Raw genomic sequence first — 12793 nt, 5'->3', positions numbered from 1 at the left:
TTCATTGTAGAGGTGGTATTGGCTAGGTGGCAAATGTCTGGTTTTCTTCAGAACTGACACGACATTCAGGCCAAAGAGTTTAATATTTTATTTTTATTAGACTAGAGAATAGTTTCACATGATCTGAGTGTCTTTTCAGTGCATTTTGCCAAATGCAAAGTGTGGGGTGTACAGCCTATGCAGGTGCTGATAGAGTTATAATAACAGGCGCAACACAGTCTCTCAGTTAAGCAAGGTAAACGGTTTATTTAAAGGGGTTCTCCAGGAATTAAAAAAATGGGAATACTTAAATATTATTTCATAATAAATATATTCACAAATACCTTTCATTATTTTTAATGGCTTGTTTTGTCTGGGGCGCAATCATCAGGGGAAACAAAATAGCCGCTGTCTCATTAGTTCACACAATATTTATCAAGTAATATTTAAGTATTTTCATTTTCTTAATTCCCAGATAACCCCTTTAAAGGGAACCTGTCATGTGGATATTTGATTATAATCTAACTAATTATATATAATCATTAACTACTAAAAAGTGCCTTAGATGTATTCACTTACTGGCATGACAGATGGTTACCTCATAATATACAAACAAAGATGCCGCATGCCGCATGCTAATGAGCTGATTGGAGTCCAGCGTGATGTCATTGAGTCCAGCGTATATTTAATTCAGAGCTATAGCCACTCCCCTGCCCACCTGCTGCTGATTCCTATGGAAACAAACTGTCATTCAGCAGCAGGTGGGCGGGGAGAGTCAGGAGCTCATGAATATTCATGACTCATCATTATCAGCTGGAGCTTTTCAATACAAGATGTTGGCAGATTGACTGGGTCAATTAAAGAAAGTGACCCAGCATTTTGCTAAGAGAATCAGTCACTTATTTATGTTGCCCTTAGTTAGGACACCATAAAACTGGTGACAGGTTCCCTTTAAGGGATCTCAGGAATGAAAGATATGAACTGGTGTGACAGTTCCACAGTGGGTGCATAAGGTCCGTAAGTTAACGGAAAATGTACATTGCTGTTGTTTGCTAGTTCCTACTCTCTTATTTATACTTTCATCATACTGATATCGTGAGTGCTGTCAGTGCAAGATCACCAACTAGAGCTGGAGTGTATTGCACAGCCCTACTGTCATGTTCGGTGGGGAACTTGTGTAGCCCTGAACTCCACACCCCTGTCCCTACCTACTTTGATGATCCACCCTAAACAGCGGCCCCCAACTGGACAAAGTCGAGTAAGTGCACGGGACCTAAACTAGAAACAGGGGAAGTCAGTCAAACCACATCAACACCTGAGAGTCATGTCACAGAACCAAAGAGAGACAACACGCAGAGTGAAATACTAAGCAGGGTAAAAACCAGGAGAGTACAATAGACAGGTCACTACTTAAACCTTTAGTCCGTATAGCACTTCTCTTAAGTTCGTAAGAATAAGTAAACAATGGTCGACATTATTAGAATGCACTAGTATATTTCTGCAAATTACGAATATGTTGTATGAGCCAACTTCTCCATTGTCTTGTGTATAACCAGACTGTATAACTTCCTTATCATCTTTTGTGTCATGTTAGCTCTGAGTATTCAATATGTACCTTGTTTTGTTACATTTTGGAAAATAAAATTTTTATATAAAAAACCAGGAGAGAACGTCAGAGGCAAAGTCAGCAGACAGAGACAAGGTGACAAATAGGCAGCAGGTCTGAGATCCAGAATCGAGCGCATACAACAAAGCTTGATAGACAGGAAGACCAATCATGGGCAACTGTGGCCAGCAATTACTTGTTTAAATAGCTCGCCGACTGCAACACATGACATCTGCGCCGAGCCTGATTATCCTAGTGTCCCTACTCCCTGATAGGCCAATCAGCCTTACTGTCAGATGGGCTTGTTGCCACAGCAGTGGAGTGACACTGGTGGCGCCATGTTAGAAATAAGAATAAATCACAGCAAAAATTCTTTCTGTGTTTACACTGTATTTCTTTTTTATTTCAGAACAATAAGTAATGCGGCAATAAATGTTTTCGGCTCGCAGGCCTTCATCAGATACTGTGCCGCAGTTATGTAGAAAATGAAGAAAATGAGTAAGAGTGACATACATCTGAAGTTCAGGTGCTATCTGGCGCCAGGAAGGTAATGGCGCCATATTAGAGAGGTCGGACTCACTGCAGGAGCATGGACGGGTAAGTACATGACACCAACTTCAGCTGCAAGTGCTGAAATAAGTGCTAACCTCATTGATATCAGTTTAACCCCTTAGATGTTTCCATCAATAGCGATTTCGGCATCTTAGACAAAGGGAGAGGGTGCCATCTGTCAGCTCCTCCAGCGACAAGTGTCATGGCAGCTGGGGCCCTAACAATGGCATCTATGGAAGGCCAATAGAAGTCAGGAGTGGGGTCTAATAATGGCAGGCCTGTCTATGTAATACTGGGAGGCATAACACACAATACAGTACTATATGAGTGTTGCAGTATACTATTTCAGAGATCAGTGTGTAAGAAATTCAAGTCTTCTAGTGGGACGTCCTGCACCTGTACGGACACAAATTATAACATAAAAGGGGATTTTCAAGCTCTGAAACACCCCACAAACTATAGTAAGCAGTGTATAGTATATGCAACAAAGTTCGGTTATGTCATATTTATCCTCATACTCACTTGCATTCCGATGCTGTGCCTTGACGAATCAGCAGTAAAATGCATTGAGAGGACTGCTGTGCTCATGCACATTGTCAGAGCACAGTGTCAGAATGCAAGCGAGCATGAAAATAAAAATGACATGACTCACTTACACTATACCCACTTACTCTAGTTAGGGGGTGTTTTGGAGCTGACAGATTCCCTTTAACCCACATGGTAAAAGCAGAGAAAAGGGTGGCACCTCAATCTCAAAACACAATTCACCTGTAAATGCACATTGAATCACTTCAAGTGCATAACAAGTCAAGAAAAGGTCAACCTTAGCTTCTAATAAAGTCCATGATGCCCACATGGGTGTCCATAAATTGTGCCAACGTCTGTCTTCCCCCCCAAAATAAGAGAAAAACATCATTATAAGTGCAAAAACATAACATGAAAAAATAATATGATCCCAATATACTATAGAAGAATAATGACATAATAGCACATCACATGGAGTGCATAGTTTCAAATAGGGCAATAATGGTCACAAAATAAATGAATATATACTCAAGAAGTAAGACAGTATCAAAATAGTGACATAATAAGAGCAATCCAAGCAGGAGTATACTTTTTAACCAAACGGAAACTGGAGCTAGCTCTGCAGGCTACAATGTGGGTGGGAGAGACCCTATGAATATTGCGCCATGCATAATTTATGTGTTGACTAGTGTTGAGCAAAGTTATGAAAACTTCGGATCAGATGCTTCGCTGAATTTCACAACGAAATTTGCTTTGTGACAAATTACTTAGTCACAAAGCACATTTCTTTGTAAGTAGCGGGCACAATGACAGGGAATAGCAATTGTGCCACCCCCAATCATTGAACCCCTCAGATTCTGCGTTCATCAATGATTGCAGCATCTGATGTAGAAATGGAGGCCTTTCAGAGGTTAAAAAAAATTTAAAATAATAATAATACTCACCTTGTCCTTATGCGAAGAGGCCGCCGTGGCCATCTTGATTGAAAATCCCGTGCAGTGCATGATGATGTCATCACGCTGGCTGGCATGGTGATGTCATATGTCATCGTGAATGAGACTTCGCAAGGGATCTTCAATCAAGATGGCCACAGTGACCTCTTTGCGCTCAAATGGATGAGGTATCGCTTTTTGTTTGTTTTTTTCCCGCCATTTCAGGTCAAATTGATTCATCACCGCAAAGCACAAGGAAATTCAGCTTTGCGGTAAATCAAATTTTCCATGAAATTCGGATCGAAGTCCATTTCAGATACGTCAATTCGCCCAACAGTGTTGACCATGGAAACTCATTTGGTGAGAAATTACAAAAAAGTGTTGTACCTGTATTCCTGCTATGAATAGGGTGTCTGAATCCATCTCCGTCCTTTAAGATGACTCTATACTCAATTGTGTCTTCAGCAGATACCGCACATGGCTCTCCATGTCAATTGTACCACATCATCACAGGTGCCACACCGAGAATTTGCATGTACGTGAACTTAAAATTAAGTGCGCCAAAGTTATATCCTCTGCGCAAATGTCCAAACTTTAGATATAGCCAGGAAACAAGGTACATAGAGTGAAGGAATGTATGCTCTACATCAATGCCTGTGTATGGTGGATATGAATGGTGTTAGAGGCAGTTACAAGTGGTGGATAAGTGTAATACCCGACACCCACATCTGTTTCTAGGCCATTGTGTTATTGAAGACATCTACTGCTGCAGCACTTGTTTTTATATCCTTCCCAGATTTGTCCCTCAACGCAATCCTATCTTTAATGTCTACAGACACTTCTTGTTCAAGTTTTGCACTGACATGCACTGTCAGCTGTGGAATCTTTTATAGATAAGTGTATGCCTTTCCAAATCTTGTCAAATACATTGAATTTGCCATAGAGGACTGCAATCAAGTTGTAGAAACACCTCATGGATGGTCATTGGAGACAAGATGACTCAATTTTGAGTATCAATGAAAAGTGTCAAATGCATTTTCATTGTTTAAAAAATGCACAAATTGTAAAAGAATCTGACTTTTGCATTGTTGTTTTGAATTATATGTAAATTGATGAGAATAATACTGTTTTAGAATAAGCTGTAATATAATCTGGGTCTGAAGGTTTCCGAATGAATATGCTATATACATAAAATGCTATGCACACAATGGCTCACTGTATGAATAAAGTAAGCAGGGGCAACAGCAAACAGAAGTAACGATTTTCATGTCGCTTTGCTATCACACAAAAGAGTCTTTATGGGTGTTTTTAATTTGCTTTGCTTGTTTTGATCAATAAATCACATTTATTCTCAATGTGCATTTGCAGTAGAAAAGGATTTCTCAAATGTATTGATTTATTTTACTATGTGTGTTCTCATGCTGTACTCATTAAAAGTTGTAAAGGGTAAAATAACCATTTCAAAATAAAGTCAATGCCTACAGCTCCCAAAAAGGTAAAATAAAAAATATGGCTTATTGGGGTCTGCAAGATCATCTGCACAACTCTTTAAATTGATCTATAAAATAATATTATAATATTTTAATTAAAATACCATAAAAGTAACCCTTTTGCTTTTAAAACTGATCCACAAACTAAGAATGTTGTCAGTGTGCTGTCCCCATTTTTTTAATCCGTGTGCTTTGCACATCCGTATGTCCATTCTGCAGAAATATAGAACATGTCCGCAAAATATCGACCACAGACTCATTGATGCCAATAGATCCTCAAAAAATGCTGATGCAACACAGACGATATCTGTATTTTGCAGATCCACAATTTGCAGACTACAAAATGGATAGGGTATTGTTCATGAAGCCTTGAATAAAGAAACAGTTTACAGTTTTGGTCAAAAGTTTTGAGCCTGAAACAAATTTAGTTTTTTTTTTTACAAAGTTCACTGTCTCAGTGTGTTTACATCATTTTGTCAGATGTTTCTATGGTATACTGAAACACAATTATAAGCATTTTATTCTTTTTTTTTTTACTTTTATTGACATTGAATACATTGAGCTTATGCAAATCTACAGCATTGAACCTCCTTTCTTAACAGTTCTGAAATTTACCCTGGCGTGCTGGATAACAGCTTCTGGGCCAAATCCTGACTGATGTCAAGCCATTGTTGCCTAATCAGTGCTGGCAGTTTATCAAACCTTCTGTGTTTTGTCCATCTGGAAGATTCCTGTCCATGTACCCAACAGTTTAATGTTTTGTTCACTGAGCCTCTTAGTTATCACTTTCGGATTGTGACATGGTGCTCCATCATGCTGGAAAAGGCATTGTTCATCGCCAAATTATTCCTGGATTGGTGGGAGAAGTTGGTCTTGAAATGCCAATCTTTATTCATGGCAGTATTCTAGGGCAAAATTTTGAGTGAGCCCAACCCCTTGGATGAGAAGCTACCCCACATGAATGGTCTCAGGGTGCTTTACTGTTGGCATGACACAGGACTCATGGTAGCACTCACTTATTCTTCTCTGGACAATAATTTTGCCAGATATCCAAAACAGTCTGAAATGGGCTTCATTAAAGAAAATAATTGTATCCTAGTCTTCTGTAGTCCAATCCCTCTACTTCTTGCAGAATGTCAGTCTGTTCTTGATGTTTTTCTTGGAGAAAAGTGGCTTCTTTGCTGCCCTTCTTGACATCAGGTAATCCTGCAAAAGCCTTTGCCTCACTGTGCATGACTGGATTTCCAAAAAGAGTCCCAAGCACATTGGTGCCCATGTGAAAAATGCCAACTGCTTCTCAGTGTTATGGTCAAGTTCTAGTACGCAGAGGAAAAGTTGATTCAGAATGGTCGATTTAAGACTTTTGCACATGGTATGTGACTCATACAGTATCTACTTTTTAATGTGTCCACTGAGTGCTGGCCCTACTGTTACATAACTCAAATCTCGACAAAAACTATTTTTCCATTGTAGTCATTTATTACAGAGCCCTTCAGGCTCCATCATTAAAATTATTAAATATTACATGGAATGTGAAGGAAAGAGCAGTGTAAGACAAAGGCTTATAAATCCAGCCTTCTGTATCCACTCCTGTGACTTAAAAATAACACAAAAATTGCATCGAAAACTTCACATACAGTATGAATCTAGAAGCACACTTACATTGGCGTACTAATAACCAGTTTTCTTGTAAATCAATTAGCCTGCAGGTATTTTTTGAAGGAAACTGTGTCTAGAGTAAACTAATGTGACCTAAACATTATGTAGAAGATTAGGTAATTAAACTAATGACCTAAGTGTTGAAATTGAGCTTAGGTAAGGACTGAGATCCAATATTGTACCAAGCTAAAAAATGATCATAAAATGATCATTAAATTACAACAGAATTCCAATTGAGGTCTAAAATATGATATTTAAGCCATTACCCAAGGGTAGTTGTTACCTGCTTCTTATGTTCCGCAGTCTTGGCTGCTTTTAAGCTCTATTCCATTAGGGCATTGTTATTATCAATGGCTGCAACTTTGTGGCATGGTAGTGAATTTTGATATGAGTCCGAAATCCATCTCGTGCCTCATTAGTAGCTTCATGCTCCAGGATGTCAGTGCATGCGAGATGATCCTTATAGGAAGGAAGTAATTATTTTATTCTAAAGGGAACTTATCCACTAGTCGGGAAAGCAATGTAAGACCATTTTCACACATTGTTTGGTCAGTGTGTGATCAGTGACTTCCATCAGTGATAGGCCTCATGCACACGGCCGTGTTCCGCGGCCGAGAGCGGTCCGTGGTAACCCGGCCGGGATTCCTGCTGACAGCAGGAGCGCACGGCGTCATTGGTTGCTATGACGCCGTGCGCTTCATGCCGCCGCTGCTGTACAGTGATACACTGGTATGATCTATACCAGTGTATCACTGTACAGCAGCGGTGGCATGAAGCGCACGGCGTCATAGCAAACAATGACGCAGTGCGCTCCTGCTCTCAACAGGAATCCCGGCCGGGTTACCACGGACCGCTCTCGGCCGCGGAACACGGCCGTGTGCATGAGGCCATAGTGAGACAAAGACAGGTGCAGGTCAGACTCAGAACAGGTGCAAATCTTTCCATTATACCTTATCTCTGTGTAGCCTTCATTCCTGCTTTTGTCTCACAATCACTGATGGAAATCACTGAACAAACACTGACCAAACACTGAGTGTGAAAGCTGCCTAAGAAAGAGCCTGAAGATCTATTTTAAAGGGGTTGTAGAAAACCATGTGAGCTTTCATTCTGAAACAGCCTCACTCCTGTCTATAGATTGGGTCTGGTATCTTAGCTCTACTCCATTGAAGTGAATGTTTAAAAGCTGAAATACCACCCAAAACCTAAACAGCCAATGATAAAAGAAACAAAATGCGACATATTATAGAAATAGAAATACATCTTTGCCATTTTTCACCTTAAAGGCCAGAAATTTGCTGTGTCACTTTATGTGGTAGTAGCTTTGGAACACTTTTACTTATCCAAACCATTCTGAGATTGTTTTCTCTTGACACATTGTACTTCATGATAGTGGTAAATGTGAGATGATATAATTAACCTTTATTAATACAAAAATTTACAGAAATTTGCTATTTTAAAAAATTAGTTTTTTTTCTGCTTTTAAGGCCTATTGCACACGACCGTATGGCGTTTTCAGTGTTTTGCGGTCCGTTTTTCACGGATACGTTGTTCCGTTTTTTGTTTCCGTTGTGTTTCCGTTTCTGTTCCGTTGTGTTTCCGTTCCGTTTTTCCGTATGGCATATACAGTAATTACATAGATAAAAATGGGCTGGGCATAACATTTTCAATAGATGGTTCCGCAAAAAACAGAACGGAAATGGTAGACATACGGATGCATTTCCGTATGTGTTACGTTTTTTTTGCGGACCCATTGACTTGAATGGAGCCACAGGAACGTGATTTGCGGGCAATAATAGGACATGTTCTATGTTAAAACGGAACGGAAAAACTGAAAAACGGAAACGGAATGCATACGGAGTACATTCAGTTTTTTTTGCGGAACCATTGAAATGAATGGTTCTGTATACGGACCGTATACGGAACGCAAAAAACGGCCAGTAAACAGGAAAAAAAACGGCCGTGTGCAGGAGGCCTAAGGCAGATAGTGATACCTCATAAAAAAGTTATTACTTTACATTTCCCATATGTCTACTTTATGTTGGCAACATTTTGTAAATGCCATTTAATTTTTTTTAGGACATTAGTGGGTTTAGAATTTTAGAAGTAATTCTTAAAATTTTTAAGAAAATTTCCAAAACCCACTTAAGGACCAGTTCAGTTAGGCCTCTTGCACGCGACCGTGGTTTGGTTCCGCATCTGAGCCGCATTTTTTGTGGCTCGGGTGCGGACCCATTCACTTCATGGGGCCACCAAAGATGCGGACAGCACTCTGTGTGCTGTCCGCATCCGTTGCTCCGTTCCATGGCCCCGCAAAAATTATAGATCATGTCCTATTCTTGTCCGCCTGTTCTGTTCTGCAAATTGCGGAAGGCACACGGGTGGCATCCGTGTTTCACGGATCCGCAATTTGCGGACCGCAAAACACGGCACATTCGTGTGAAAGAGGCCTTATGAAGTACTTTGTGTGGCTTACATAGTAGGAACCACCCATAAATAACCCCATTTTAGAAACTACACCCCTCAACGTATTCAACACTGATTTTACTAACTTTGTTAACCCTTTAGGGGTTCCACAAGAATTAAGAAAATGGAGATAAAATTTAAAAAATTTCACTTTTTTTTGGCAGGTTTTCCATTTTAATCCATTTTTTCCTGTAACACAAAAAGAGTAAACCACCAAACAAAACTCAATATTTTTTACTTTGATTCTGCAGTTTATGTGGTCATAAACTGCTGCATGGGCACATGGCAGTGTGCAGAACGGAAGGAGCAACATATGGATTTTGGAAGGCAGATTTCACTGGGATAATTTTAAGTTGCCATGTTGCATTTGAAGACCCCCTGATGCACCCCTACAGTAGAAACTCCCAAAAAAGTGACCCCATTTTGGAAACTATGGGATAAAGTGATAGTTTTATTGTTGCTATTTTGGGGTATGTATGATTTTTGATCACTCGATATTATGTTTTTTTGTGAGGTAAGGTAACAAAAAAATGGCTGTTCTGGCAAAGTTTTTATTTTTTGGTTTTTACAGTGTTCACCTAAAAGGTTAGATCACATGCTATTTTTATAGAGCAGGTTGTTATGGACGCGACAATGCCAAATATGTCTATTTTTATTCATTTTTTGTTTTAATTTTGTATAATAAAGCTTTTTTTCATTTTTCTGCTGATCATCTTGTGTATGGGCTCTTTTTTGCGGAAAGAGTAGAAGTTTTCATTGTTGACTTTTTTATACTTTATAGATCATTTAATATTACACTTTGTGGGGCAAAGTGACCAAAAAATGGTTGTTTTGGTACAGTTTTTTTGTTTTATTTTTTTTAACAGCATTCAACTTGCATGGTAGATCATGTGATATTTTTATAGAGGAGGTCGTTATGTCTATTTTTAATTTATTTAGTTATTTAGTTTAATACAATAAAAGCATTTTTGAAATAAAAAAAACATTATGTCTCCATTTTCTGAAAGTTATATTTTTATTTTTTGGGCAATTGTCTAATGTAAGGTCTCATTTTTTGCAGGATGAGGTGATGGTTTGATTGGTACCATTTTGGGGTACATATGACTTTTTGATCGCTTGGTATTACACATTTTGTGAGGCAAGGTGACCAAAAAATGGCTGTTTTGGCAGCTGGGTCCTGCCGCTGATCAGGTGGACGCAGCTCCTGCACCCGCCCGATCAGAGCTCCATGCCTATACAGTGCTGGTCCTTAAGTCATGGCTCTCTATGCCTACAGGTTAATCATGAAAATTTCATCTAAAATCCACATAAATAATGAGGGATAAACATGAATCCATGCAAATATAGTGCTACCATGGGATAAGTAATATTCTAACATTCTGTCTTAAATGTAAGACAATAATAAGTGCTGCATATAAATAACACCCATCAGGTCACAAATCAATAACACCTGAAGGAGATACATGAGGCATAAATTAAAGTAGAGTTGCACACAAATCAATAATTTATACAAACGAAATATGGTGGCACCAGGTAATCCAATGTAAATTTTGCTACCACATTTGGTCTGTATAATTTATTGATTTCTGTGGGCAACTTTGCTTCGATCTATATCTTACCTACCTCCTATATATTTTATATACACTGCTCAAAAAAATAAAGGGAACACAAAAATAACACATCCTAGATCTGAGTTAATTAAATATTCTTCTGAAATACTTTGTTCTTTACATAGTTGAATGTGCTGACAACAAAATCACACAAAAAAAAAAAATGGAAATCAAATTTTTCAACCCATGCAGGTCTGGATTTGGAGTCACACTCAAAATTAAAGTGGAAAAACACACTACAGGCTGATCCAACTTTGATGTAATGTCCTTAAAACAAGTCAAAATGAGGCTCAGTAGTGTGTGTGGCCTCCACGTGCCTGTATGACCTCCCTACAACGCCTGTGCATGCTCCTGATGAGGTGGCGGACGGTCTCCTGAGGAATCTCCTCCCAGACCTGGACTAAAGCATCTGCCAACTCCTGGACAGTCTGTGGTGCAATGTGACGTTGGTGGATAGAGCGAGACATGATGTCCCAGATGTGCTCAATTGGATTCAGGTCTGGGGAACGGGCGGGCCAGTCCATAGCATCAATGCCTTCGTCTTGCAGGAACTGCTGACACACTCCAGCCACATGAGGTCTAGCATTGTCTTGCATTAGTAAGAACCCAGGGCCAACCGCACCAGCATATGGTCTCACAAGGGGTCTGAGGATCTCATCTCGGTACCTAATGGCAGTCAGGCTACCTCTGGCGAGCACATGGAGGGCTGTGCGGCCCTCCAAAGAAATGCCACCCCACACCATTACTGACCCAAAGCCAAACCGGTCATGCAGGAGGATGTTGCAGGCAGCAGAACGTTCTCCACGGCGTCTCCAGACTCTGTCACGTCTGTCACATGTGCTCAGTGTGAATCTGCTTTCATCTGTGAAGAGCACAGGGCGCCAGTGGCGAATTTGCCAATCTTGGTGTTCTCTGGCAAATGCCAAACGTCCTGCACAGTGTTGGGCTGTAAGCACAACCCCCACCTGTGGACGTCGGGCCCTCATATCACCCTCATGGAGTCTGTTTCTGACCGTTTGAGCAAACACATGCACATTTGTGGCCTGCTGGAGGTCATTTTGCAGGGCTCTGGCAGTGCTCCTCCTGTTCCTCCTTGCACAAAGGTGGAGGTAGCGGTCCTGCTGCTGGGTTGTTGCCCTCCTACGGCCTCCTCCATGTCTTCTGATGTACTGGCCTGTCTCCTGGTAGCGCCTCCATGCTCTGGACACTACGCTGACAGACACAGCAAACCTTCTTGCCACAGCTCGCATTGATGTGCCATCCTGGATAAGCTGCACTACCAGAGCCACTTGTGTGGGTTGTAGACTCCGTCTCATGCTACTACTAGAGTGAAAGCACCGCCAGCATTCAAAAGTGACCGAAACATCAGCCAGGAAGCATAGGAACTGAGCAGTGTCTGTGGTCACCACCTGCAGAACCACTCCTTTATTGGGGGTGTCTTGCTAATTGCCTATAATTTCCACCTGTTGTCTATCCCATTTGCACAACAGCATGTGAAATTGATTGTCACTCAGTGTTGCTTCCTAAGTGGACAGTTTGATTTCACAGAAGTGTGATTCACTTGGAGTTACATTGTGTTGTTTAAGTGTTCCCTTTATTTTTTTGAGCAGTGTATATATGTGGTAGCACTGTCTTTGCATAGATTTATGTCTATCCCTCATTATTTCTGTGGATTTTACATTTCTTTCTACTTTTCATGATTAATTTGTAAAGATAAATTAATATTTTTAGATTTGTGGCATGGTGTTTTTTACTTTTACCATCAGCAGTTCAATTCTAAGATCAACACTTGCAGTTTGCTTTGTGTGTTAGTGTTACATGTCTTATCGGTTGAATAGCCACACACACACACAACCTGCAGCACTTTGTTTTCGGTAGAAAACAGCCATGATTTTTCTAATTATCTACAACCCTATTAAAGGGGTTGTCCGGGTTCAGAGCTGAACCCGGACATATACCCATTTTCACCCAGGCAGC

Source organism: Bufo bufo, chromosome 5 (assembly GCF_905171765.1).
Source record: "Bufo bufo chromosome 5, aBufBuf1.1, whole genome shotgun sequence".
NCBI lineage: Eukaryota > Metazoa > Chordata > Amphibia > Anura > Bufonidae > Bufo > Bufo bufo.
The sequence above is the reverse complement of the archived record's forward strand: the minus strand, read 5'-3'. Positions refer to the sequence as shown.